At 46.3% G+C, this 24,973-nt stretch overlaps 1 long non-coding RNA gene across 1 annotated transcript; it reads right to left on the bottom strand.

Moving 5' to 3' along the window:
* Positions 1 to 36: 36 nt before the first annotated feature.
* Positions 37 to 23,489, bottom strand: LOC103226916 (uncharacterized). The gene is made up of 5 exons (XR_005242348.2): positions 23,332 to 23,489; positions 21,069 to 21,270; positions 19,417 to 19,524; positions 16,611 to 16,797; positions 37 to 259 (listed from the first exon to the last, which is right to left on the bottom strand). It is a non-coding gene; the product is annotated as an uncharacterized lncRNA (long non-coding RNA).
* Between the last annotated feature and the right edge of the window lie 1,484 nt (positions 23,490 to 24,973).

The raw sequence follows: 24,973 nt of genomic DNA, 5'->3' as shown, positions 1-24,973 counted from the left end.
AAAGTTCAGGCAAATCTAGGTAATTGTATAGATACTGTTCTCCAGTTATTTATTAACACATTTCAAAACATTTCTGCAGAACGTGCTGGTGCTATAGCAGGCATCTCCTCGGAGCCTAGCATCTGCAGGCAGGATTGAGTGTCCTGGGACGGGTCATTTCCGAGTCCTTGGAGCAGGGACACAGAGGTCCTCACTCAGCGTCTTCTGAATCACTGTGTGGCTGCAGGCCAAGTCTCTTTCCCAGCACAGCCACACCCTGCTGGAAATGAGAGGCAACGGAGGAGGAGGACGCTGATTAAGCGAAGTTGTGGAGCTTAGGAGCAAGGAGGAGGGGCTGACAGCAGAGCAGACCTTGAAGGCAGATGCCCCAGGGAGGGAGCAGGGAAAGAGCAGGCCTCCTCCATGCCACCTGGCTAATCCAGAGTCACCTAATCTGGGTAATACAGATGAGTTCTGATGATGAGATCCCCACATAACCAGACTGGGAGAAGCCCAGCCCCACAGCCTAGGGTTGTGACTGGCATGGCTACAAAGGCAAAAGGTTTCCCTGAAGATTTTCTCTCAGCCCGTACAGATCTGGGTCTGGCTTTGGAGTTGAAGGCAAAGATTGAGGGGTCTCTAATAGTGGGGTGGGGGTCCTCAGGCCCCTGTCTCTGTGGGAAAAACATGGAGGACTTGCTAAACTTTGATCCCAGACTGTGGACTGATTACAGGCTACCATGGGAATGGACTGGATTAACCAGCCGAAGGGGTCAGTATCTGACCTGTGGCTGACGAGGTCCCTGGATGCCTCACCAGGAAAAGCCAGCCTTCACCTTCCTGGAAATTCCCCCATGCTTTCTAATCACAACGTAGCTGCTCAGTGTCTCAGTTCCTCCCGGGAGGATTATCTATCATTTTAGCATGCCAGCAAGCACCCTGTCAAACCCATCTATTCATACAAATGTGCTAATAGGAGAGCCTCCTTTTTCTTCCAGAAGCTTCTGTCACAGGCAGAGGAGGACAGAAAAAAAGGACAGGACAGGAGGGGAAAATGGGAGAGGAGCAGCCTACAGCATTAGGGACCCGCATTACAGTGATTGAGAGAACAGAGGGAATCATGGCAGACCCATGGAGGTGGTGTTTACGACAGATGGGGTCCTGCAAGGGAACACTCTGCTCATCAATGCAGAGGCAGATAACTAACATATCTGCAAGAGGACCAGCTCCTGGGAGCCATCCTGTGAGGTACTATGAAATCCCCATATGTCATTTCACATGTCTGTATATTTGAGTCTACATGCGGGGTGATGGAGGTGAAAAAAGTTTACACTACCCACCACAAAGAATTCCTATGCAAGATGTGCCCATGGAAGTTACCAGAACCTCCCACCATCCCTCCTGGCCTGCCCCACCCTCTACCTCCTGGGTGATGACCCTGCTCTGCCTTCTCCCATTCCCCAATCAAAATTCCAAGATCTAGGGCCTCCAACTCCATTTTCACCCATAACTCTCCTCAGGAACTACCTTCCAGGGGGCCCTGTTAGAGCGAGCTCATGTAAACAGTAAATGGAGTCACTCAGCAGCAGCTGGCAAGTGTTTTCAATGAGTTGGAAAATCAGGTTGAAGGTATCGTGAAATATGGTGCTTATAGAGAGGCCCAGATGCATGGGCTAAGTACTTTGTGATTAGGCCTGCCTCACCCATTCCACCCTCCAGCCCTGTCTCTTCACCCTCCTTCTTTCCTTCTCCAGAGTTTTTAAAGTTAAAATATGCCTGCGTATTTTATTAATATCTTGTAAAAGAGGCTTCTTCAAGCGAGTGGTTCTTTGCCTTAGGGGTCAATGTGATCTTTTTTGTACATGTGTATAGCAGGATATGTTGGCTTGTAAATGTGCATGAGTTTCTGAGTGTAGGTGCTGAATAAATGTTTATTGATGATGCCTACCTATGCAACCTGCATGGTGCTTGTATTTCTATTGCATGTGCATTTGCACATCATCTACATACACAGAGAGAGAGAGAGAGAGAGAGAGAGAGAGAGAGAGAGAGAGCCTTGCTTCCAGAGCCATACATGCTCTATTTTCAGTTTCTTAATGTCCTAAGAGGTTATATCCTGTCTACATGGATGGACTGAGAGCACACTTGGATTTCTATCAAGATATGTTCTCCTAATTCACCAGAACCCCCACTTCCTGCCCATCGCCTACACACAGCATCCCACGCCATGCAGTGCAGGGAAGCACATTCCTCAAAGCTCAGCTGCCCACCTCTGAGCAGGTGCAAACCCACCCGTTGCATCCTCCCATCCACCCTTTTTCCCCTCTGACTCTGCTCTCCTCCTAAATGGTCTCTCTTTCCTCCCTACCTCCTCCTCCTTCATTTTCCTTCTCCAGAGAGGCAGAGGTTAGGTGTGCTTGACCGGGATTCACCAAGTGCAGATATCAAAACAGTAAAGGGATGTGGACACCATCTCTGACCTCTCGTTTCATGACAGGCTAACGGAGGCTCAGGGATGCTGAAGTATTTCTCCCGTGTGCCCAAAGTAGGTCACAGAAGAGCCTGCGCCAGAGCGTGTGTTTTCCCAGCCTTTCCCACAGCCTGGCCCCCGGTGGAGGAAGCGCTTCCCCTCCACCGACCCCTGCCTCCTACATCAGAGGTGCTGCACCCAATGAGTGTGGCCAACCAAGACCACCAGCGGGTGAAATGAGTCACCTCGACTGTCTCTAGGATGGAAACTTGGTAGGGATTCTGGTTCCTGTGAGCAGGAGGAACGCGAGATGAGAGGCAGGAGGACCGACCCTGCTGCTCTCGGGCTCTCTGTGACTTCACAGAGGACAACTTTGGCCCCTCCCCGCCCAGCTCTGGCGGGTGCACGTCAGTGGACTCTGTCCAACAGGCGGAGTCCATGGAAAGGAAGGACAAGATGATGTAAGCATGAGATCCCAGATGCTGGCCCTGGAAGGGTTTTAGGGACCATGTCCTCATTCAGTGTCCTTGAATTATACAGAAACTGGGCACATAGAGGCTCCAGGACTGGCCAATTTGCCACCGGGACCGGTCCCAGACTTTGCACTCCCAGAGTGCTGTCCCATTTACAAACCCTCGCCGTCCATTCCTTTTTGGAGTGAGTTCTGGTGGCACTCCTATAGGAACAGCGTGTGGGGAGGCCTAGGTGTGGCCTGGCCTCAGATGAGGACACCATCCAGGTGACCCGGCCGCTGCGTCCCTGCTCTTTGTGCCACACCCCAAGTCCCTTTGCTTCCCAGAGATGGAACAGATGACAGGGGCGCACGGAGGAAGCGGGCCTGGGGACACACGGTGTGCCGAGCTCTTTTGTCCGCCTGGGTCGCCCTCCGCAAAGCCACTGCTCCCGGCTTCCCGCGCCGGTCCCCAGGCAGCCAGCAGTTGGCGAGGAAGGGGCTGCGGCCGCGCGGTTCCTTCTCCAAGGACAGGCGCGCCCTCTGCTGCTAGAACGAGGAAGCGCGAGCCCGGCCGGCTCAGAGACCGAGCTTGAACCCGCAGCAGCGCGCACCCATCAGAGAAGCCGGCTTAGTAAAGCCTGCCGCGGCTAACGCATCCAGAGGACTTTCCCCTTCCAGGGTGCTCTGACTCAGACAGGAGGGTATAGAACCTGGGAGAAGGAGGAAGGGCCGCCTGAACTCTGTGAGAAAAGGGAGGGAATCCTTGCATTTGGGATTTAGGACAAAATCCTTGCATTTGGGATTTAGGTCAAAACAGTTACATTTGGGATTTAGGCTCCTTCCCCATCCTTTGTCCTCTCCACGAAGCTCCTCTCACCCCAACCACCAAACTGTGCCCATGAAGTGAATGGCCCATTAAGGAGTCTGTGGGAGCCGCAGTGTCTGGAGATTTCACTCCGCCATCTCTTGAGCTCTGGGAGAAGTTTTAAAATGTTCACTTTGGCAACTTTGAGCTTGGTTCAAAGCATGGTGTCTCCGCAGGAAGAGTACAGGACTGGGAATGAGGCCTCCTGGAATCTGGTTCCATTTCAACCACTCTTTTCCCCTGTGCTAAGTCACGTGTCCTCTCTGTGGCTCAGTTCCTGACCTATTACATGGGCCTCTCATGTCCTGGAAAATTCACTGAGGTACCAGATATGCTACAGCATTAGCAAGCGGTAGTGCCACTGCCCTGCTCTGGCTGGGTTGGCTTTCCCTGGAAACTGGCAGTGGTAAGAGGAGGGTGGAGACAGAGCCTCTGGCCATCTCCACTGCTCCTCACCCCTGCTGGGACTCCCACTGTGCAGTATTTCCCTCTCATCTCTGGACAATCCCACGGACTCCTTCCTTCAGGCAAGGCATCCCCAAGGATGTGCAAATAAAAATGCTGTTGGTGGTGGGGGCAACATATTCAGTGAAAATCCACCAAGGACACTGGCTGGGGCTGGAGCAGGAGGGGGGTGAGGGGAATACTGCTCGAGGAAAGCGGGAGGGACCGGGAAGAGGTCCCCGGACAGCACCAGCTGGAGGGTCCTAGCATGGGGCCTTGGAGGCAGCAGGGAAAGGAAGCCTCTCTGATTTTAGAATGTTCGTGGAGCCAGCCCTGAGTTGCTTTCCTTGTCAAATCACAAGCATAGGCTTTGGGAAGAACTGGTGAACAAACTTTAAGGTGGCATTCTCCTTGTGCCTAGGACAGCTACTGACCTCCTCAGCCTCACCTCATCCAGAAATTGGGGGTGTAAAACCTACCCCAATGCAAGTAACCCGCTTCACTCAGTAAGCAGCACCGAAGTGCACAAAATTATTGTTGTTGTTATCATGATCATTGTGGTCATATCAGGCCTAACCCTCTTGTTTTCTGCATGATGTTCCCTTACTTGAATTTCTGTTTCTTCATCAACAAAAGTCATGTTTGTCCCTCCTTAGTTCTGGGCATTGTGGTGGGGAGGAGGAAAAAGGCATCCCAGGTGCATCAGCAGAGGAATGTCCCTGAGGGACCCGAAATAGTATTATTGAAGGCTAAATGTTCCATGGCTAAAAGCTGCTGTAGCGATCTTTGCATCCACTTGATTTGAATGGGCACATTACTGTAATGTCCTAGTGCTGCAGTCAACACAGGGAAGGTTGAGCTATTTGTAACAAGATGCATGAGCAGCATAAAGATCAAATGGTGGAATAGAACGCGTCTGGCTCACCTGAGAAAACAGGGCTAGTGGCTTTGAATATGGCTGGAATCCATCCATGGCCGCCTGCCTCAGAAACACTGCCTGGGGCTTCCTGTAGGGAGGACTGAAGAGACAGGAGCAGGTGGAGAAAGAAGGCAAGTGTGAGGAGGAGAGAGACAAAGACAAGCCACTGGACACAATGAAAGAGAATCTAGTCAAAATTCCAGCTCCTAGGGCATTGTGGATGCTAAGAGTCCCGTCTTCCACCTGCAGCTCTGAGAATACCGCCTGTCCTCTAGCAAGCTTTCTCCAAACCCTCATATCTGGACCGAGCTCCTCGTTCTTGGTGTCAAGCTGTTCCGGTGAGCAGCTCCAGGCTATTTCTCCCCCTGCGCTCCCATCCACAGGGACAGAGCACGCCACCACTGCAGGTCTCCAAGGCTCCATTTGGAACAGGGGTGATGGGGCGATTGATGCCCTAGAAGGACTAGGGAGGTGGCAGGAGATGGAAACTGGACAGGCTGGACAAAAACACTTGCAGACCTTGATCAGCACGCCCTCCAGGCCAGCGCTGCCTTTTAGCTCATCTCCATTGTCCTCCATCAGCTCCTCCCCAGAACTTCATTTGAAACTAATATTGGGAAGGGTCTGGGTGGAATGCCATTTGGCTGAAATTGAACCCCCCGTGGGATGGCCAAACACTCATCCTCCTTTTTATTTTCCTTCCAAACCCTGAGAAAGTCTCTGGGTCTTGTTTTGTTATCTGCAGAGTAAGATCAGGAGTTCAGGCTCTCTACGGACCCTACTCACTTCTACCTGGTGACCTGCATAACTCACACCCTCTCCCGACATCACATGTGGCATGGACTCATGCTCATGCACTCATGCTCAGCGTTCAGTCCTATTTCTCAGCCTTGTCTCCACACGTGGTGTCCCTTTGCCCTCCTCAAAGCCAGTCTGGTGCCTTTCAGCACTGACATTCTGATGGCTGCCTCCACCCTCCTCACCCTCCCACTTATCACAGGAGAACTTCCTCCCAGCTCCCCCTCACCACACTGGCTGCTTTATGCCATTCATTTTTATTATTATGGCAAAATATGCATAACTTATTTTTTATCATTGTAACCATTTGTCAGCATTCAATTTGGTGACATTAAGTGCATTCACAATATTGTGTAACCATCACCACTGTCTCGTCATCCCCAGTACAAACTCTGTCCCCATCCCCAGATAACCTCCAATCTACTTTGTCTCTATGAATTTCACTATTTTAGGTTTCTCTTATAAATGGAATATGCAGTATTTGTCCCTCTGCATCTGGCCTAGTACAATGTTTTCAAAAAGTCTATCCATGCTGTAGCATATATAAAAATTACCTTTCTTTTGATGACTAAATAATATGTCATGGTATGGATATACCACAGTTTACTTATCCATTCATCCATCAATGCACACATGGGTTGCTTCTACCTTTTGGCTGTTGTGAATAATGCTGCTATGAACATTGATGTGCAAATATCCCTGCCTTCAATTTTTTTCAGGATCTACCTAGCAGTAGGATTGCCAGATCCTATGGTAATTTTGTGTTTACATTTTTGAAGAGCTGCCAAACTATTCACAGAGGTTGTACCATTTTGTATTCCCACCAGCATTGTATGGCGGTTCCAGTTTCTCCGTCTTCACTAACACTTGTTATCTTGTTTCTGGATTATAGCCCCCCTAGTAAGTGTAAAATGGCTTCTTCTTAACTTCCCTCAACACCCAAGATCTTTGTACTTTTGTCTGTCAGCCCTAACCTTACAGAACACTAGGCACAAATAACCCAGTTGAAGGCTGAAGGCTCCTTAAGGCCAGGTTCTATTGTCCACAGGCCACCAGGCAGGGCCCAAGTGTGGCGTGTCAGTGGGAATAGCCAGTGTCTCCATGAACCAGTTTTGGTCACAGTTGTCTGCCTTACACTGGAAGGTCCTGAACCCAGCTGTCAGTCCTCCCTGGCAGAACCTGTAATGCCCAATGACTTAATAGTGGTGTTTGAGGAATAGGGAGAAAAACAAATGAAAGAGGATGTTTTTTAAATTGGAGGACACTGAAACTAAAAAGACAGGACCCAAAGAGTGAAATAGGAGAGGAGAAAGATTGAAGGAGAGAACTAATCCCAGAATCCAATCTCCAGTGAGGCAGATTCTGCAAGCTCCTTGGCAGTGCCTGATTCTGATGCCTCGTGGATCCGAGCTGGGAAATTAAAGAGATGGTGCAGCCCAGCTCCATGCCTCCTTCACTATGAATCACCTGCAGGGGGCTGAGAGGCACAGCTTCCCCTGGGGCTCTGCTGGGCTCCACCTGGGTGCCCCCAAGAATTTCAGTTGGGGCCTCAGCAGGCTGTCCAGCCATTGTCAAGACAGTTGTAGCTCTGGACATTGCCAAGGGCACTTCTCATTGCCAGGCCCTGGAGGGCTGCAGGCTGCCCCAGGAGAGGCGCCCTTGGGGACTTGGCCACAGTGGAACCTGTGTGGTCCTGCTAAACAGTCAGTGGCTTTGTCCCTGCTTCTTCATGTCCAGACAGCCATGGGAAAAGCAAAAGAGATGCTCAGAAGCTCACTAACAAGGTGGAATAAGGGAGATGAATGGAGACAGCCAGAAAGTCCAGAGAGAGGACTGAGAGTGAGCACACACTAGGGCAAAGGGGGAATAGAGAACACTGATCAAAGGTAAATCCAGTGTGTAGGTCTAAACTGCGATGCTTTCCCCTCTCTGGCACCTTCTCACTCCCTCTTTTCTCATCTCTCTCCCAGTTACTATCAAAGGAAAATTTATGAAGGGCTCGAGGCATTGGATATTCCCTGTATTTCAATCTAACTTTTTGCAATCTCCAGTGAACAGCTCGGCTGCCTCTGCCTGTCAGGGAATTTAAATTGCAGATGGGATGGTGAACCTGTGCCCAGAGCAGGAGCAGCCCCTCTGGTGAGCACCAGCATTGCTTAGCAACTAGGCCGGGAAGAACTTTAAGAAGCAGCAGAAAGTTCCACTCTGGAAAGTGCCCTTGAGCCAGGGCATCTCCTGGGAACAGGGAAGGAGTATCCCAGAAAGAAACAGCAGCCAGGCAAGAGATCTGCTCACTCCAGGGTCAGGGGTATGGCCAGGGAGTACAGTCAGCACCACTATGCTCAGTCACCATTGAGTGTGTCCTTTGCCAAGGGACAGAATGCCCTCCAGCCTCCATGTAGTTTTTGACATTCATTGTTTTGGAGAGAGATTTCAAATGCATGGTATCTTCCCTATGTGCCCCCTCACACCTCACACACCAACAGCAAGTAGAAATGGAAATGAATAATCCCAACACTCTAACATACACACAACATGCACACACACACTGATACGGTTTGGCTGTGTCCCCACCCGAATCTCATCTTGAATTATAACTCCCACAATTCCCATGTGTCATGAGAGGCACTCAGTAGGAGCTAACTGAATCATGGGGCTGGGTCTTTCCCGTGCTGTTCTTGTGACAGTGAATGAGTCTCATGCTATCTGATGGTTTTATAAAGGGGAGTTCCTCTGCACAGGTTCTCTTCTCTTGTCTGTCACCATGTGAGAGGTGTCTTTCGCTTTCTGCCACGATTGTGAGGCCTCCCCAGCCACATGGAACTGTGAGTCCATTAAACTTCTTTCTTTTGTAAATTTCCTGGTCTTGGGTATGTCTTTATCAGCAGCGTGAAAACAGACTAATACACAGACATAATCACAAGCTGAGATAGGTAAGCACTTATGCTACTGAAAACAAAATGCCAGCAAATACCCACAGCAGGTCAAAAGGAACAAACCATTAAATCTGCTCCTTTTCCCAGCTCAGTTCTTGGGACAGTGTTTCTTTAATTATGGCCTTCCCTCAATAAAGTATTTGCTACATTTAGCATCCTAGTCTGAAAGGCAAGAATGTCCCAACTATGCTTGAGGCCATCATTAAGGCATATGCTTTTACAGTGGAGCTTGAACAACATGGGTTTAAACCGCACAAGACCGCTTAGACGTGAATTTTCTTTCAACTCTGCCACCCTAAGACAGCAAGACCAACCCTTTCCATTCCTCAACGTGAAGATAACAAGGATGAAAATGTTATGATGACGAATAGTAAATATATTTTCTCTTCCTTAAGGTTTTCTTAATCACAATATCTTTCCTCTAGCTTACTTTGTTGTAAAAACACAATATAAAGTACATATAACATACAAAACGTTTTATTCAACTATTTATGGCATTTGTGAGGTTTCCAGTCCACAGTAGACTTTTAGTAGTTAAGGTTTTAGGGAATCGAAAGTCACTCTTGGATATTCAACTATGTGGGGGTGTTCAGCACCCCTAAACCCCGTATTGTTCAAGGGCCAATTGTACTTAAATAATTGACTTGAAAATAAAAATGTAAATAGTAGTTCAGTGTGAATGTTTGGCAAAGTCTGCAGATTCTGGTGTTCCATCAACTTGGAACTATGACGTACCTTACACACAGTCGCAGAAAAACACCCCCAAGTCAGACACACCCAACTACTCCTGGCCTGTGTCTACAAGAAAGCTAGTATATTTTCTGGGTTCCTGTTTTGGTTTGAATCATGTCTTACCTAAAAAAGATACATTGAATTCCTGATCCCCAGTACAACAGAATGTGAATTTATTTGGAAATAGGGTCATTACAGATGTAACTAATTAAGATGCGGTCCTACTGGAGTGTACTAATACAGTTCTATTAGTGCATTCTCATGCTGCTAATAAAGACATACCCAAGACTGGGTAATTTATAAAGGGAAGAGATGTAATTGGCTCAAGTTCCACATGGCTGGGGAGACCTCACAATCATGTTGGAAGGCAAGGAGAAGCGAAGTGATGTCTTACATGGCAGCAAGCAAGAGGGCATATGCAGGGAAACTCTCCTTGATAAAACCACCAGATCTCATGCGACTTATTCACTCTCACGAGAACAGCACGGGAAAACCCTGCCCCTATGATTCAATTACTTCTCACCAGGTCCCTCCCAGAACACATGGGGATTATGGGAGCTACAATTCAAAATGAGATTTGGGTGGAGACACAGCCAAACCATATCAACTGTCATGTGAAGATTCAGGGACACAAGGAGAACTCCATGTGAAGATGAAGGCATGACTGGAGTCATGCAGCTGCTGCAACACCAGGGATTAGCAACAACCCAGAATGTGGCCCTGCCAACACCATGATTTCAGACTTCTGGCCTCCAGAATTGTGAGACAACAGAATTCTGCTGTTTTAGGCCACCCAGTTTCACCCTAGGAAACACACACAGTCCCTTTTTGTTATTCTGTGGGAGGGTCCAGGAAGGTCCTGTTTACAGATAGTGACAACTTGCTGTGGGATAGAAGTGAGTCTGCAGAGGAGAGAGCTGGCCTTGCAGGTTGAGCTTCTGGACACAGATGCTCAGATGGAGTTTGAAGGATTGAAAATCTTTGTGACTTGGGGCAGAGAAATTGATATTGACTTTTTGGTTAAACTGTTATTTTTCATTAAAAGTTTGCTCGATAGACAGTTCATGGCCCTTGAGTGGAACGTGGGGAAGCAGTGCTTTTCAGAGGGCTCAGGCTGATGCAGGGCCCAACACCCTTGCCCTCATCTTGCTCAGATGCTGCCTGTTGCAGCTGTTAGCTTGTCCTGCTTCTGCAGGGGAAGGAACATACTCCAGGGCTGGTACCCTCCTACCTCCCTGTCTGTATCCCATAGAGTGCTATGCACTTAATAGGTGCTCAGCAAATGTGTGGCGAATCAGATGCATGGGGCATAAAGTATAAAAATCATGATCTGCTCAAACACTCCTAGCGAAGCACCTATTGAATTAGCACTCAAATCCATTCATTTCTGAATTATTATTACTGCTGTATTACAAATTCCCCGTTTGACTTGGGAACAATCCTATTTTTCCTTTTGAGTCATTCAGAGTATTGTATTTGCATAAACCTAAAGTACCTGACTTTATCTTCCTGGAAATTCCAAGAGGTAGTGTGGTGGGTTTGATTATCCCACAGCTGAGAGACTGAGCTAAGTATGGGATCTGAGTTCTGACTGGCAAGGAAAGCTACAAGGGGCGTGGGCTGAGAGTTGGAAGAAGATGGTTCTAGACTTGCTTACTGGATGTGCAAGTGACTTCACCCCATGACAGGGTATCAGAGGTACCAACCTGTTAAATGAAAGCATCAACAGCTTAACCATTCTGCATAGCACTCTTTGACCTGCTATCTCCCCACTGTGGTAGACAGAAAAGTGCCACTGAGATTCCCCATTTCTGTGGTCAGTAGAGACCCTCCCCTCCCCACCTCACAGCTGACAGCTCCTTCAAGGTCAGCTTCAACTGAGCCACATCAGGGATCTGAGAGAGGCACAGGCATCAGAGGCCTGGTCATTTTGTCCTGATGGGCAATTCACACTCCAAAACTTCCGAGGCTTTTGGGGGCCTGTGTGACAGACTCAATTCAGCTTCTGCCTTTTCTCAGTCCTACTTCTTCCCTTTCTTTTCAGAGGTATTGATCCCTAACAACATCTCACAGACCAAACTCTATCCCAGCATCTGCATCCAGAAGGCACAACTTGCGACACCAAGTGTATTAGTCCATTCTCACACTGCTAATAAAGACATACCCAAGACTGGTAATTTATTTATAAATGAAAGAGGTTTAGTGGACCCACAGTTCCAAATGGCTGGGGAGGCCTCACAATCATGGTGGAAGGCAAAGGAGAAGCAAAGGCACGTCTTACATGGAGGCAGGCAAAAGAGCATGTGCAGGGGCAGCACCCTTTATAAAACCTTCGGATCTCATGAGACTTATCCACTATCACAAGAACAGCATGAGAAAGGAAAGACCCGCCCCCATGATTCAAATACCTCCCTCCAGGTCGTTCCCACAATCTGTGGAGACTAAGGGAGCTACAATTCAAGATGAGATTTGGGTGCGGACACAGCCAAACTATATCACCGAGTCTCTCCTCTGCAGACTTTTTCAAAAGTTGTGATTAAATACATATAGCATAAAATGTACCATTGTAACCATTTTTAAGTATATGGTTCAGTGGCATTAAGTACATTCCCATTGTTCTGCAACCGTCACCACCATCCATCTCCAGAATTTTTCATCTTCCCAAATAGAAACTCCACACTCACTAAACAACAGCTCCCCATTCACCCCTCCCCCTGGTCCCTGGTAGCTTCTTTTCTACTTTCTGTCTTCATTATTTTGCCCATTCTAGACATCTCGTATAAGTGGAATCATACAGTGTTTGCCCTTTTGTGACTAGTTTATTTTATCTAGCTTGTCTTCAAGGTTCATCCATGCTGTAGCATGCGTCATGGTTTCCTTCTTTGTAAAGTCTGGATAACAATGTCGCATGTGTACTTACCACATTTTGTTTATTCATTCCCCCATCAGTGCATCACTGGACACTTGAGTTGCTTCCACTTTCTGGCTATTGTAAATAATGCTGTGCAGACTTATTTCATCTCATGCCAACTACCCCCTTATACAGATGGGCCTTCCTAGCCTCCTTCAGGATGACCAAGAGCTAAGAGGAAAGGCAGGCATATTCAGAGTTTCCCAATCATGGGATCAAGAGGGGCAATTGTTCCAGTCCCTCACTGCCTCAATGTGATGAGTTGGGCAGTGTCCTGAGACCAGATACAGGCAAACAGACAAGGCCATATTTGCTTTCCAAGGAGGAAAAAAGGTACACAAGACACATACGTGAATGACAGAAAAGCCCTGGGCCAATCCAGGAAAGATTCATGCTCCTGCATCCTTTCTGGGATCTCTTTCCCCACAACACTGTCTGTGATATTCCTTGGAGGGGTAAACAGGAGGTGAGCATCCCGCTCTGGGCTTTGCCTTGTCCTGCATCCCACTCTGCACTAGCCAGGGGGAGCCCAGGAAGGTTGATATGTTACAAATAATAATCCCTGACCTGAAAAAAAAATGATTGAATGCAGTCCTGCAACAGCAGCTTTTTGGATGCCTAATGTGTGCTAGGCTCGGTGCTAGGCATATGCCACCTAGCCATTGAGGTCACCTTTCCAAGAGCTGAGGAACCCCCAATGTAGGTCTCCAAATATCATGGGGTAGTCCCAACCAAGCACAAGACAAATGCTCAAGGGCGCTGTCCTCTCTGGGATGTGAACTCTGCTCCCGCTCCGAAGACCTGCGCTCCTTGAGTTTCAGGGCAGTTCCCCATCCATCCACACATCCATCCATTCATTCCACAGTTGTCTTCTCTTCTGCCAGATGTGCCACACGCACGCGCGCACACACACACACATACAGAGAATGAAAAATATTGCTCAGTGATGAAGATGTGCCCTCATCTCAAAACTATAAAATAGAACCTCTGACCAACTCCCGTAGGAGGAGCAGCACACCTCACGCCCTGCCCGCACCGGGTCAGCAGTCAGCAGGTGTGGGAGTGTTTTCTCTGGCTGCTCTCTCTGTAGGAGACCTTGGGTTGAACAGCCATGAGTCAGTCCCTGCCTTCAGAGAGTCCCTCAACTGCATCCCTTAGCACCAAGTGGCCCCTAATGAAGACTCGAGGCCTCCCATCCAAACATGATCTTAGTTGTCAGTTGTCACTCAGGAACGAAAAAGCCCAAACTGAAGGCACGTGTGCTCTCCTTCTGTGCCAGAGAGCTCGCTGCCTGTCACAAGCCAGATATGATGTATACGAATAATAAGGCCCCTTGAATTACCCATTAAGTGCTGTCAGCAAATCACATGATTTCTTTTTTAATATTGCAAATATCTGGCCCCTGGAAAATGATGATGATGCTATCTCCACTCAGCTAGATGATAAACAGAGTTCCTGTGCCAGGGAGCCACCGCCCCTCCTCCAGGGTTGTCTCAGAAAAGGCAAGGAAGGATGAGGAGAGGCTCCTGCAGTTTTGAGCTTCAAGTCCCATCTTCATCTGGCACAAACGCCCCTACACTGCACCTCCCTCCAGCCAACGTTCCCTGGCTTTCCTGACAGCATGGCTGAGGCATAAATGCCACTTCCTCTGAGTGGCCTTCTCTGACTGCCTTACCTAAACAGGCACCTTGCACTGTTCACCCTCCAAGCACCTGCTTTTTCATTCCCAGCATTACACCTGTTTGCTTGTTTAATGCATCACTTATTAAACAATAAGCTCTGTGAGGGCTGTCTTGTTAATTATTCAACCCACAGTGCCTAGCACATTGTAGGGCACATAGTATGACCCCCGTAACCACTTGTTAAGTAACTTAATACTCAGTAAACACTGCTTGACAGACCCACACTTCCTGGAACAGTCAGTGCTTCTCAAACCTCATCGTGCATCAGATCACCTAGAGGGTTTGTTAAGCCACAGATTACTAGACCCCACCCTCAGTGTCTGGTGCAGTAGGTCTGGGTGGGGCCTGTGGATTTGCATCTCCAACAACATCCAAGGTGATGACAATGTTTCTGGTACAGGGGACCCACTTTGAGAATCACATCCCTGAGAACTGCTCATAAATGCAGACGCTCACTTTCTGCTCTCCTGCCTTCTGGGCGTATTTATCAGAGCTGTCCATGTGACTCTAAGTGACAGATGCAAAACACGGGGTTCTTCAGATCCAGTTTGTCCAAACTGAATAAAAGTATTCTTATCCATAATAGTGGGAAGGTAACTTGAGGCCAGTAGATGCAAAGTGAGGTGAGTTGCTCAGCAAGTCCTGGCAGATACAGCACAGAACTCTGCGTACCAGATACACAGTTTCCTGTTCCAATCACTGAGCTGCACTTTTCTGACACCAACTGTAGAAATGAGTTGGCTTCCAAGTGGCTTATTAGAGAACAAATTATTCCTTGTTTTTCTACTCTTTCCATGTGAGTTAATCTGCAAGTCTAAAGTCCAAGCAGGTGCCAGAGTTATTCCTGCAACTGGCACCAAATTGCATTCAGAAAGCACAATTAGCAGTTCATTAATGTGCCTCAGAATGGGATAATCTACATTTTACCCAAAGGCAGCCTCCATCCCCACTGCACTTTACTCTAATGTGCCAACATACAGGTTGCCTGGCTAACCGGGCCTTTGCACATCCCACCATTTGCCAGGTGACAGTCCTTACCTATTCACTGGACCAGAGGAGAAAGGACCCACCCTCCGCAGTTCAGGATCCAAGAAGCACTCTCTACTCATCTTTTCTTCTTCTTCTTCTCCTTCTTCTTCTTCTTTTCTTCTTTTTCTTCTTCTTCCTTCTTCTTCTTCTTCCTTCTCCTTTTCCTCCTCCTTTCTGCTTCTTCTTCTTTTCCTCCTCCTCTTCCTCTTCCTCCTTCTTCTTCTTTTCCTTCTTCTCCTCCTCCTCCTTCTTCCTCCTCCTCTTTCTTCTTTCTCTTCCTCTTCCCCTTCCTTCCTTCCTTTCTTCCTTCCTTCCTTCTTTCTTTCCTTCATTCCTTCCTTCTTTCTTTCCTTCATTCCTTCCTTCCTTCCTTCCTTCCTATTCCTTCCCTGCTTAAACTATTCAGTCTGCAAACCATTAGGGAGACCTAAAAGAGCAGGCACCTGTGCCAAAGCAGAGGGGAGATGCAGTGGCCCACAGAGGTGTTGGAGACCAACAGTATATTGAGGCTGAGGCTGTGATAGAGGAATGAGAGGGTGACCAGAGCTGAACCAAGCATGGTGTGTGGGGCTCCACAGAGATGAGGAGCTTGGGCAGCATGAGACAATGAGCATAGAGTGTGGAGACCTGAGGAGTGGGGAGGGCTTCTGCCTTAGGTCAGAGGACAGCCCAGCACAGGCTAGAGACAAAATTGCATGAGGAGGGCATCTATGCCAGGAAGGAGTGATGGCAGCAATGGAAGATTGGTGACACATAGGGAGATTTATCAATTAAGGAAATATGTTCAAGATGACTAGAGCCAGGATTCCTGCTGGCAGTGAGGGGAGCCACAAATATAAAAAGGAAAAAAGAAAAACTAAAGTGAATCCTGAGGTGTTAGAATTTATAGTATATATGCGAACTTGGGATTTTTAATAAATAGACAAATCAATATGTAAATATGAATGCAACTTTATGTGTACACATACCTATATGTAAACATACATGTATATATTTCTTCACTCTGTCCCCCAAGAGGGCCTGAGGAACACTCCAACACCAATGATCACATCTAACCTCCTGGATCTGGGTTTCTAAACAGCATTCTTCTCTACAAGGAAGCAGGACTCTCCAGGCTGGTGCAGGAAAGTACAAGATGAGCCTGGAATGTCTCGTTGTGCCAGAAGTAAAGACGTGCTCAAAGTGTGAAGGGAAGATGAGAAAAGCACACAGAAGCCTGCCTGGAGGGACTCCTACTGGCCAACTCAGAGGCAAACAGAGCAAAAAAAATAAATAATGAAGATCATAGGTTGCAATCCATTGAACAAGATATAAAACCATGAGCTCATACCAGTAAAAATAGATAAGTGAACAAGGCTGATCTCCAAGTATCTCCACACATGATTACTTACAAAGAGGAAAAGAGTAGCTTAATGTTGGAAATGCCTGGCAGATACTACCGCAAGCAAGTAATCAAAGTCAGCATCCCTCATTCCAAGACAAAACAGAATCGTGTGCCACCTGATAAGATGTGATGAGAAGTTTCTGTGAAACTCTTGCCAAAGATGTATAGTCTGAAATTAATCATGAGGAAATGTCCTACAAAGCCAAAGTGAGGGGCATGCATTAAAACAGTTGGCCGGTAGTCTTCAAAAGCATCCAGATCCCAAGCATCAAGGAAAGACTGGGGAACTATTCCAGATGGAAGGACACTATAAAGACGAGACAAGTAAATACAATGTGGGATCTTGGACTAGATCCTTTTGCTATAAAGATTATTCCTGGGGCAACTGGCACAACGTGAATGGGGGCTGAGGATTCAATCAGTTCCTTTCCTGCCTTTGATGGTTGTCCTCCGGTCACATAAGAGCATGTCTTTGCTGAAAGGTACGTAAACTAAAGTATTCAAGGGTGATAGACATCACTTCAGCAACATACTCTGAAATAGTTCTAGAAAAAGAACGATGTTTTGCTGTACTTACAGCTCTTCTTTATGAATGAGATTGTTTAAAAAACACCATTTAAAAAGCTATCACTGTGATGCCCAATAAAAGGCTTCAGTCTCCTTCAGCCCACATTATCTGTCCAAGCTTGTGATGAGCTCAGTCTGCTTAGAGATGCTGAGTGAGTCAGCCTCACACCACGGTGCTGAGGTCATCACAGTCATGCCCACCATCTAAAATATCCTGCATGGAAGAGGGAAGTAAGGGGGAGACTGGTGGACTCCATGCCCTTCTGGAGCCCTGCATTGATTTCAGGAAGGATTCAGGCCACAAGAATTGGGAAGATAGACGTCTCCATAACGTTGGCATTGGGTATGTGGTTACAAGAGCAATGTCCTGACTTCCGGTCTCATGTCTGGCCCCCACAGGTGCTCTGCTCTCATGGGTACACCCTGGGAAGCTTCTGCCTCCTCCTCTTCCATGTGAGGAAGGCTGACAGAGCAGGGCTGTCTATCCTGGATCATGGGTTGAAAGAAGGGGTGTGTTCCTCTCAGGGCTTGGAGCTCCTGCCTAGGACAAGAAGCCCTTCCAAGGAAAAGAAGCCTCTTCCTATGTAGTTCTGAGTCTACATCTGTCACCATAGTGCAAACACAGCAAAAAGAGACTCATGTACACCCAGGAAAGCGTGGTCAGGGTAGTGAAGGATCTGAAAACCATGTCATGAGAAGTGAAATCAGGTGAGATGGAGCATCTGTCTTCAAGTATGTAAGGCGGTGGCTCATGGGAGACACTAGACCTATCTTGTATAGCTCCAGATTAAGAACTAAAACCAACAGTGGGCAATGGAAAGAAGTGTAGTTCAGCCCCACATAAGGAAGGAACTTTCTAACACTGGCTGTCTCCAAAATGTCCCAGGTAGCCCACGCAGCCTAAGACCCTAGAAGTGGGCAAGCAGACCCTGAAAGACCACCTGCAAGGGCTGCTGCAACGATGTTCAGACCAGACTATCCTGATGTAGATCAACTTCAGCCTCTAGGAAAAGGAGCCAGAGATTCAGTGAGCAGAGCAAAAATGGAGAATATTGGGCTTTGCTTATGCCAACAGGCTGGCCCAACAAACCAGCACAGCCTCTTCTCTCCCCAGCAGCACACCGTCTGCCACCCAGCCCATTTCCAACATTCAATGTGAATAAGTGTCAAATTCCATGGTCAGGGTTTCTAAGAAATGCCCAGAACTTCATGGTACCTTGGATAACTTACATACGAGACTCACTGGTCCCAGATTCCTGTGCCTCACCATCAGCACCACAGAGGTTACCCCTAAGTCCAGCTTGACCACAGATTGACATGTTTATAGCAAAAGGACCCAATCCAAAGTCCTCTGGCCTCTTGAAAAGGTGAGATGGGGCGTCTGCATGATGAACGCTTAGCCTCATCCTTCCATCATCAGTTTCCCTTACTTCCACCCTTGACCCTCCATCCCTTCCACATCATACAGGTGAGCAAGGAGCAGGCCTAGGTGGAACAGAAAAAGCCATTCTCTCCTTCCCACTTCACTAAGAGTTGGTGATGAAGACAAAAGGTCATCTCAGCCCCTAGAGAGAAACAGTAAGGTGCTCTGAGTCTAGTTATCATCATGATTCACTTGGAGGCAAGGATAAAGCCAACACTGAATGTTTTAGACTTTTCCCTGAAAGTTGTAATCCACTGAAGGGTCTGTCGTATACATATATATGGTATGGTTTCAAATTTGCATTCATTGTTCCCACTGAACTTAATAAAAGGAGGAGACATGGTGATTTTAAGCCAGAGAAGGGGGCTTTCCTGTAGCACATGGAGAAGATGTTAAAGCTTATTGAGTCATCATATGGGACACATTATTCTCCAGGGGCCTAAATAAAGAATCAGAGCAGTGAGATCTTATTCAGCGTTTGATGTTTCAATTTCCCAAGGAACATTCTTCCTGTTGAATTTGCAGCTTGGATGCAACACTAAGCAGACCCATTGGCCAACCCCTTCCATCTCCACACTCTCACTAAGAGTTTTAAGGAAAACCAGTTAAGATTTATTAAACATTTTTATTATTCAATGTATATCACACTCAGATCCATTTGCACAAGTCACTTTTACAGAACTCATGTATTCACATCACATATTGTTAGCAACTTCATTTTAGTGTCTCAAAGTTTACCTAGTAGCAAAGTCCAAAGTTGAGAACAACTGACAACTAGATCTAGAAATACATAAATATTTTTATTTCTGGAAACTCTGCTTACTTTACTTAAGTGTTGTTTCTGCTACATTGCATGCTGCATGGTACTGCTCACTAATAACCCCTCTCTGTGGCATCATCTGCCCATGGTGGAAAAGCCAGCAAACATGCCCTGGGCAAAAGCAGGCACAAGCAGACAGTGTGCTGGACTGGCCGTCCCAAGACCTGGCATCCATGTTGTCTCTGCTGCTAACTCACTAGCTACCTTGGGAGAATCCCCTTCAATTCCTCTGCCTCGGGAATCCAATCTTTTCTATTTACTTCACAGAGTAATGGGGAAGAAACATCAAGATAATGGATGTGAAAGTGCTCAGAAAAATAGGAAGTGTCTTCAACCTATAAAGTTAAGCCTCTGTCATTAGGATCAAGTTCAGAAAATGAGGACTGAACACAAGGCTGTAAAGCAGACAGGTTCTGAGACACACCTAGCTCCATTCCTCATTTTACAGGTGAGAGCACCATGGGGTACACATCACAGCTACTCACAGGACAGCGGCAGGGCCAGTCAGGTTTGGATAGGACACTAGAAGCCCCAACCCATACTCAGATGCCCACCCAGTGGCCATCTAGCTGCCGCTTGATTACCTTTGTAGACCAGGAGCTCACCTCCTCAAAGGCAGCCCCTTTCACCTTTGAAAGGCTTAGGTGCTTAGGAAACTTTACCAAAACACGAGGAAGGGGAAGAAATTATGGTGGCCTTATCAGAGAAATGCAAATCAAAACCACAATGAGATACCATCTCACACCTGTTAGAATGGCGATCATTAAAAAGTCAGGAAACAACAGGTGCTGGAGAGGATGTGAAGAAATAGGAACTCTTTCACACTGTCAGTGGTACTGTAAACTAGTTCAACCATTGTGGAGGACAGTGTGGTGATTCCTCAAGGATCTAGAACTAGAAATATCATTTGACCCAGCCATCCCATTACTTGGTATATACCCAAAGGATTATAAATGCTGCTATAAAGACACATGCACACATATGTTTATTGCAGCACTAGTCACAATAGCAAAGACTTGGAACCAACCCAAATGTCCATCAATGATAAACTGGATTAAGAAAATGTGACACACATCCCATGGAATACTATGCAGCCATAAAAAGGATGAGTTCATGTCCTTTGTAGGGACATGGATGAAGCTGGAAACCATCATTCTCAGCAAACTATCACAAGGACAGAAAACCAAACACCGCATGTTCTCACTCATAGGTGGGAATTCAACAATGAGATCACTTGGACACAGGAAGGGGAACATCACACACCAGGGCCTTTTGTAGGGTGGTGGGAGGGGGAAGGGATAGCATTAGGAGATATACCTAATGTAAATGACGAGTTAATGGGTGCAGCACACCAACATGTCACATGTATACATATGTAACAAACCTGCATGTTGTGCACATGTACCCTAGAACTTAAAGTATAATTTTTTTAAAAAAAAGAAAGAAATTATGGTGGCCTTTTCTCTTCTAATAATTGGTGTCACTGGTGCTAAAACAGCCCTACAGACTGCATCTACCCCCTTTCCTATACAATGTGCATTGAGTCCACATGTGTTCCCTACGACACTTTTCTTCTCCAGCCTGTGCATCCCTACTTTCTTGGTTCCCACCTCACTTCAGTCTCTGTCATCCTGGTTACCCTGCAATCAGCATACTTGAATTTGTCCACAACTGGCTCCCAGCTCCTCTCCCAGGTGGCCATCTTGTCTTTGGCTATTGACAACCTGTATGTTCAGGAACTCATCTGTCACCTTCCTTTTGAGCCGCTACTGTCCACAGCTCTTTAATTCCACAGTAAGCCTGGGTGTCAGGCCTGGGCAAGGAGAGCTCCACCTGCTCCTCATACATGATTGATACCTAGCAGAAGACAACGACCTTGGAACGACCCAGGAAGGTGGACCCAGAGTCTGAAGCTTGGCTGGGGCGCTGGTCAGGGGCCCCCACTCCAGCAAGGAAGCCCCCTACATGTGTAGAAGGCATGAAGACAGGCCCGTTGCCATGGTGACTGTCAGGCAGCCTAGCCTGCCTGAAGCCTGTGAGGAAAGGCTCTGGGAAGGATCGTAGTGAGATGCAGTAATTCACCCACAACCACTACCAACCCTCCAGGGGCATTTACTGAATCAAGCAGTGCCTGGGCTGTTTCAGTTGTGGTCCAGAGAGGAGGATTGGGCAGGGCTGGCATAATCCATTCCACAGGAGGGAAGGAGGCCTTCAAGTGTGTGTGTGTGTGTGTGCGCGTGCGCATCTGTGCACGTGTGTGAGCATGTTTGTGTATGTGCAACTGTGTGTGCACCTGTGCATGTGTGTGTGCATGTTTGTGTGTGTGCTTGTGTGTGCGTGTGTGTGCACCTGTGCATGTGTGTGTGCTTGTGTGTGCCTATGTGTGTTGACACATTGAACTGACACAACATTGTTTTCTCCTTGGGCAAAGCCTCTTTCTTCAGGTGCCACAGTTATGTGAAGCATCTTGGAGCAGCTGGGGGGATATGAGTAAGGCTGAGGGAGTCATTTCTCCTCCATGCCCCCAGAGCGCTCTGCCCACACCTCCATTAGCACTAATTACATTGTGCTCTAATTCTCTGTTTACACGTCTGGCTCTCCCACCAGAGCAGCTCCAGTGCAGGGGCTGCATCTTGTTTTTATATCCCTGATTCCTAGGACCATTCTTGACATATAGTAGGTGTTCATTAAGGGTTGCCTGAATAAACAAATGAATCTCTGCCAAGGACAGAATCAGAGTGTTCTGACTTAAAATGGCAGCGTGCAAGATTGAGGTTCAAATCTCACAACAGGTTTGTGCAGTTCCTGCCATGTATAGGATACTGTGCTGGGCATACAGCCTCATCTTCAGGGACATCACATTCAGTGACAGGGACAAGGCAGTCGGCCATCACATTTGTAGGCTCAAATACCCAATTACCCAACATATATGTAGGCTCATTACACATTGTCTTTATTAACCAGTCATTCCTTCCTGGGACTGTAGAAAGCCTTTATTTGTTGACCTGTTTCCTGTCACTGTCAATATTTGAATGTAATGACATTGTATCTCTTTTAAAAGATTTCATAATTCAAATTTTTCACTAATTCAGACCAAGTTTCCACAAATTAGTCTGAGTTAAAGAAGTTTGGTTGTGCTAGGTTGACCCATACGAAATTGGTGCTATTCAACCATTTTTGACCTAGAAAAATGACAATTTTATATGGTTCAATCTAATACATTTCTTTTCTGGTACCCCTTTCCAAGGAACTAAAATCATTCTTTATTTCCATGCTTTCCTCCTATGGTATTTTAAAGATAAAAGTAGAAGAGTGGGATTGACTGCCACAGCCAGCAACCACGTGCCCCTCAGTTCACAAGTACAGAAACTGCAGACCTGTTGGGCACGAACTTAGCAGCCAGAGATGGGTGATGAGTGCCAGGCAATGACAGAACTGTGAGATGAACCCAGAAGACCCACCACCAGGGTGCCTGCTTGATAGATTACCAAGGAAAGGCCTGGGCTTATTTCATGTTTATTTAGTTGTTTCTAATTTACGTACTGTCCAACTACTCTTTTTCATGCATAGGTTTATGCATTTTGACAAATGCATAGACTTGTGTAACTGCAATGAAGATAGAAAACAGTTCCATCATTGGTCAGTTTTTTGTTTGTTTGTTGTTTTTAAATAATCGCTTTTATCTTACCTGGTTCCTTTTTTATTTTATATCCACTTTAGTGGAGACATGCAACTGAAAACTGAGTGCATTTCTTGTAATAGCCTCGTCAGATTTATCCAGCTTTTAAGTTCTATTTGACGTTTCAAAGCAAGAGGAGAAGGGAAAGGAAGCAGTAGGATGAGATTTGGCACCAAGTTACATTGAGAGAAGAGCAGTGTTTTTCTCTAGATTCCCCATCTCTGATCAGAAGGACATACCAGCCAGGGAGGGAATCCTGTGAGGATAAACTTTGCCATGCATCCCAGGTGCACTCCTGGAGAATTATGCCTAATTCCAATTCTATCAAAGAGTCTATCAATCTCTGTTTCTGCTGGTCACCAAACGTTGCCTCCTCTCCTCCCACCCATGCGTTCCCCAGCATTTCAAGTAAGCAGAAAATTGATCAAATCACTTGTAAATAAACTTAAATATAATGGACAAATTACTATTATTTAGGGAACCTTTTGAAAGGTTTTTATACGAATAAATATCTTTCCAAAATAATGGTTTTAAACCATAATGGATGGAATTTGTACATTCACATCAGGGTTGCTCTTTGAAACATTCCTGTAGGATGTTGTTGGCTTATTCCAAGTTTGCTGCTATGACCCAAAACATTGTTTGAACTTTGCTTCTGAAACTGCCTCCAGAATCAGTATACAAGACATATAAGAAAACCAGCCTTCTTTTTCAAGTCACATATATTTCCATCAAGTATATTTTTCTCTTCCTGGATATTTATGAGAGCTGCTCTCCACTGATTTTCATTAACCTAATGTCCAACCTTAAGGTCAGGAATAGAGCAGTCAAACATCATTAATTTGGAATGCACTATTTTGGAATAAGAAATAGTTCAGACAAGTAAACTTCAACCATACAATTGCTTTCTTTGAAAGAAGGATTTGTTAAGCAAACTCATCATATATGCAAATCAAAAGGCAACTATTTAAAGCTACTCAAAAGAATAAACTGAATTGAATAAGCATTCTCAAGTACATACACCCTATATTAAAGCATCCTTTACCCAACATATATGTAGGCTCATTACACATTGTCTTTATTAACCAGTCATTCCTTCATGGGACTGTAGAAAGCCTTTCTTTGTTGACCTGTTTCCTGTCACTGTCAATACTTGAATGTAATGACATTGTATCTCTTTTAAAGGATTTCATAATTCAAACTTTTCACTAATTCAGACCAAGCTTCCACAAATTAGTCTGAATTAAAGAAGTTTGAGTGTACTAGGTTGACCTATATGAAATTGGTGCTATTCGACCATTTTTGACCTAGAGAAATGACAACTTTACATGGTTCAATCTAACACATTTCTTTTCTGGTGCCCCTTTCCAAGGAACTAAAATCATTCTTTATTTCCATGCTTTCCTCCTATGGTATTTTAAAGATAAAAGTAGAAGAGTGGGATTGACTGCCACAGCCCCCAACCACCTGCCCCTCAGTTCACAAGTACAGAAACCGGGAGATTTAACAGAAAGAAGAAAATCATTCAAAACGCAACTGCCGCTTTTTTTTTTTTGCTGTACAGAGCTTTTAAATTTGATGTGGTCCTACCTGTTTATTTTTGTTTTTGTTGCCTGAGTTTTTGGTGTTATTTCCATATAATCATTGCCAAGACCTATGTCACAAATCTTTCCTGTATGTGTTCTAGGAGTTTTAGGGTTTCAGGTTTCATATTTAAGTCTTTAATCCATTTTGAGTTGATATTTATGTATGGTGTAAGATAAGGGTCCAATTTCATTCCTTTGTGTGTGAATATTCTGTTTTCCCAATACTATTTATTCAAGAGACTATCCTTTCCCCCTTGTGTGTCCTTGGCACTCTTGTGGAAAATCAGTTGACCAT

The sequence above is a fragment of the Chlorocebus sabaeus genome, chromosome 21, assembly GCF_047675955.1.
Source record: "Chlorocebus sabaeus isolate Y175 chromosome 21, mChlSab1.0.hap1, whole genome shotgun sequence".
Lineage (NCBI taxonomy): Eukaryota > Metazoa > Chordata > Mammalia > Primates > Cercopithecidae > Chlorocebus > Chlorocebus sabaeus.
This window is presented reverse-complemented; position numbering and strand designations above follow the sequence as displayed.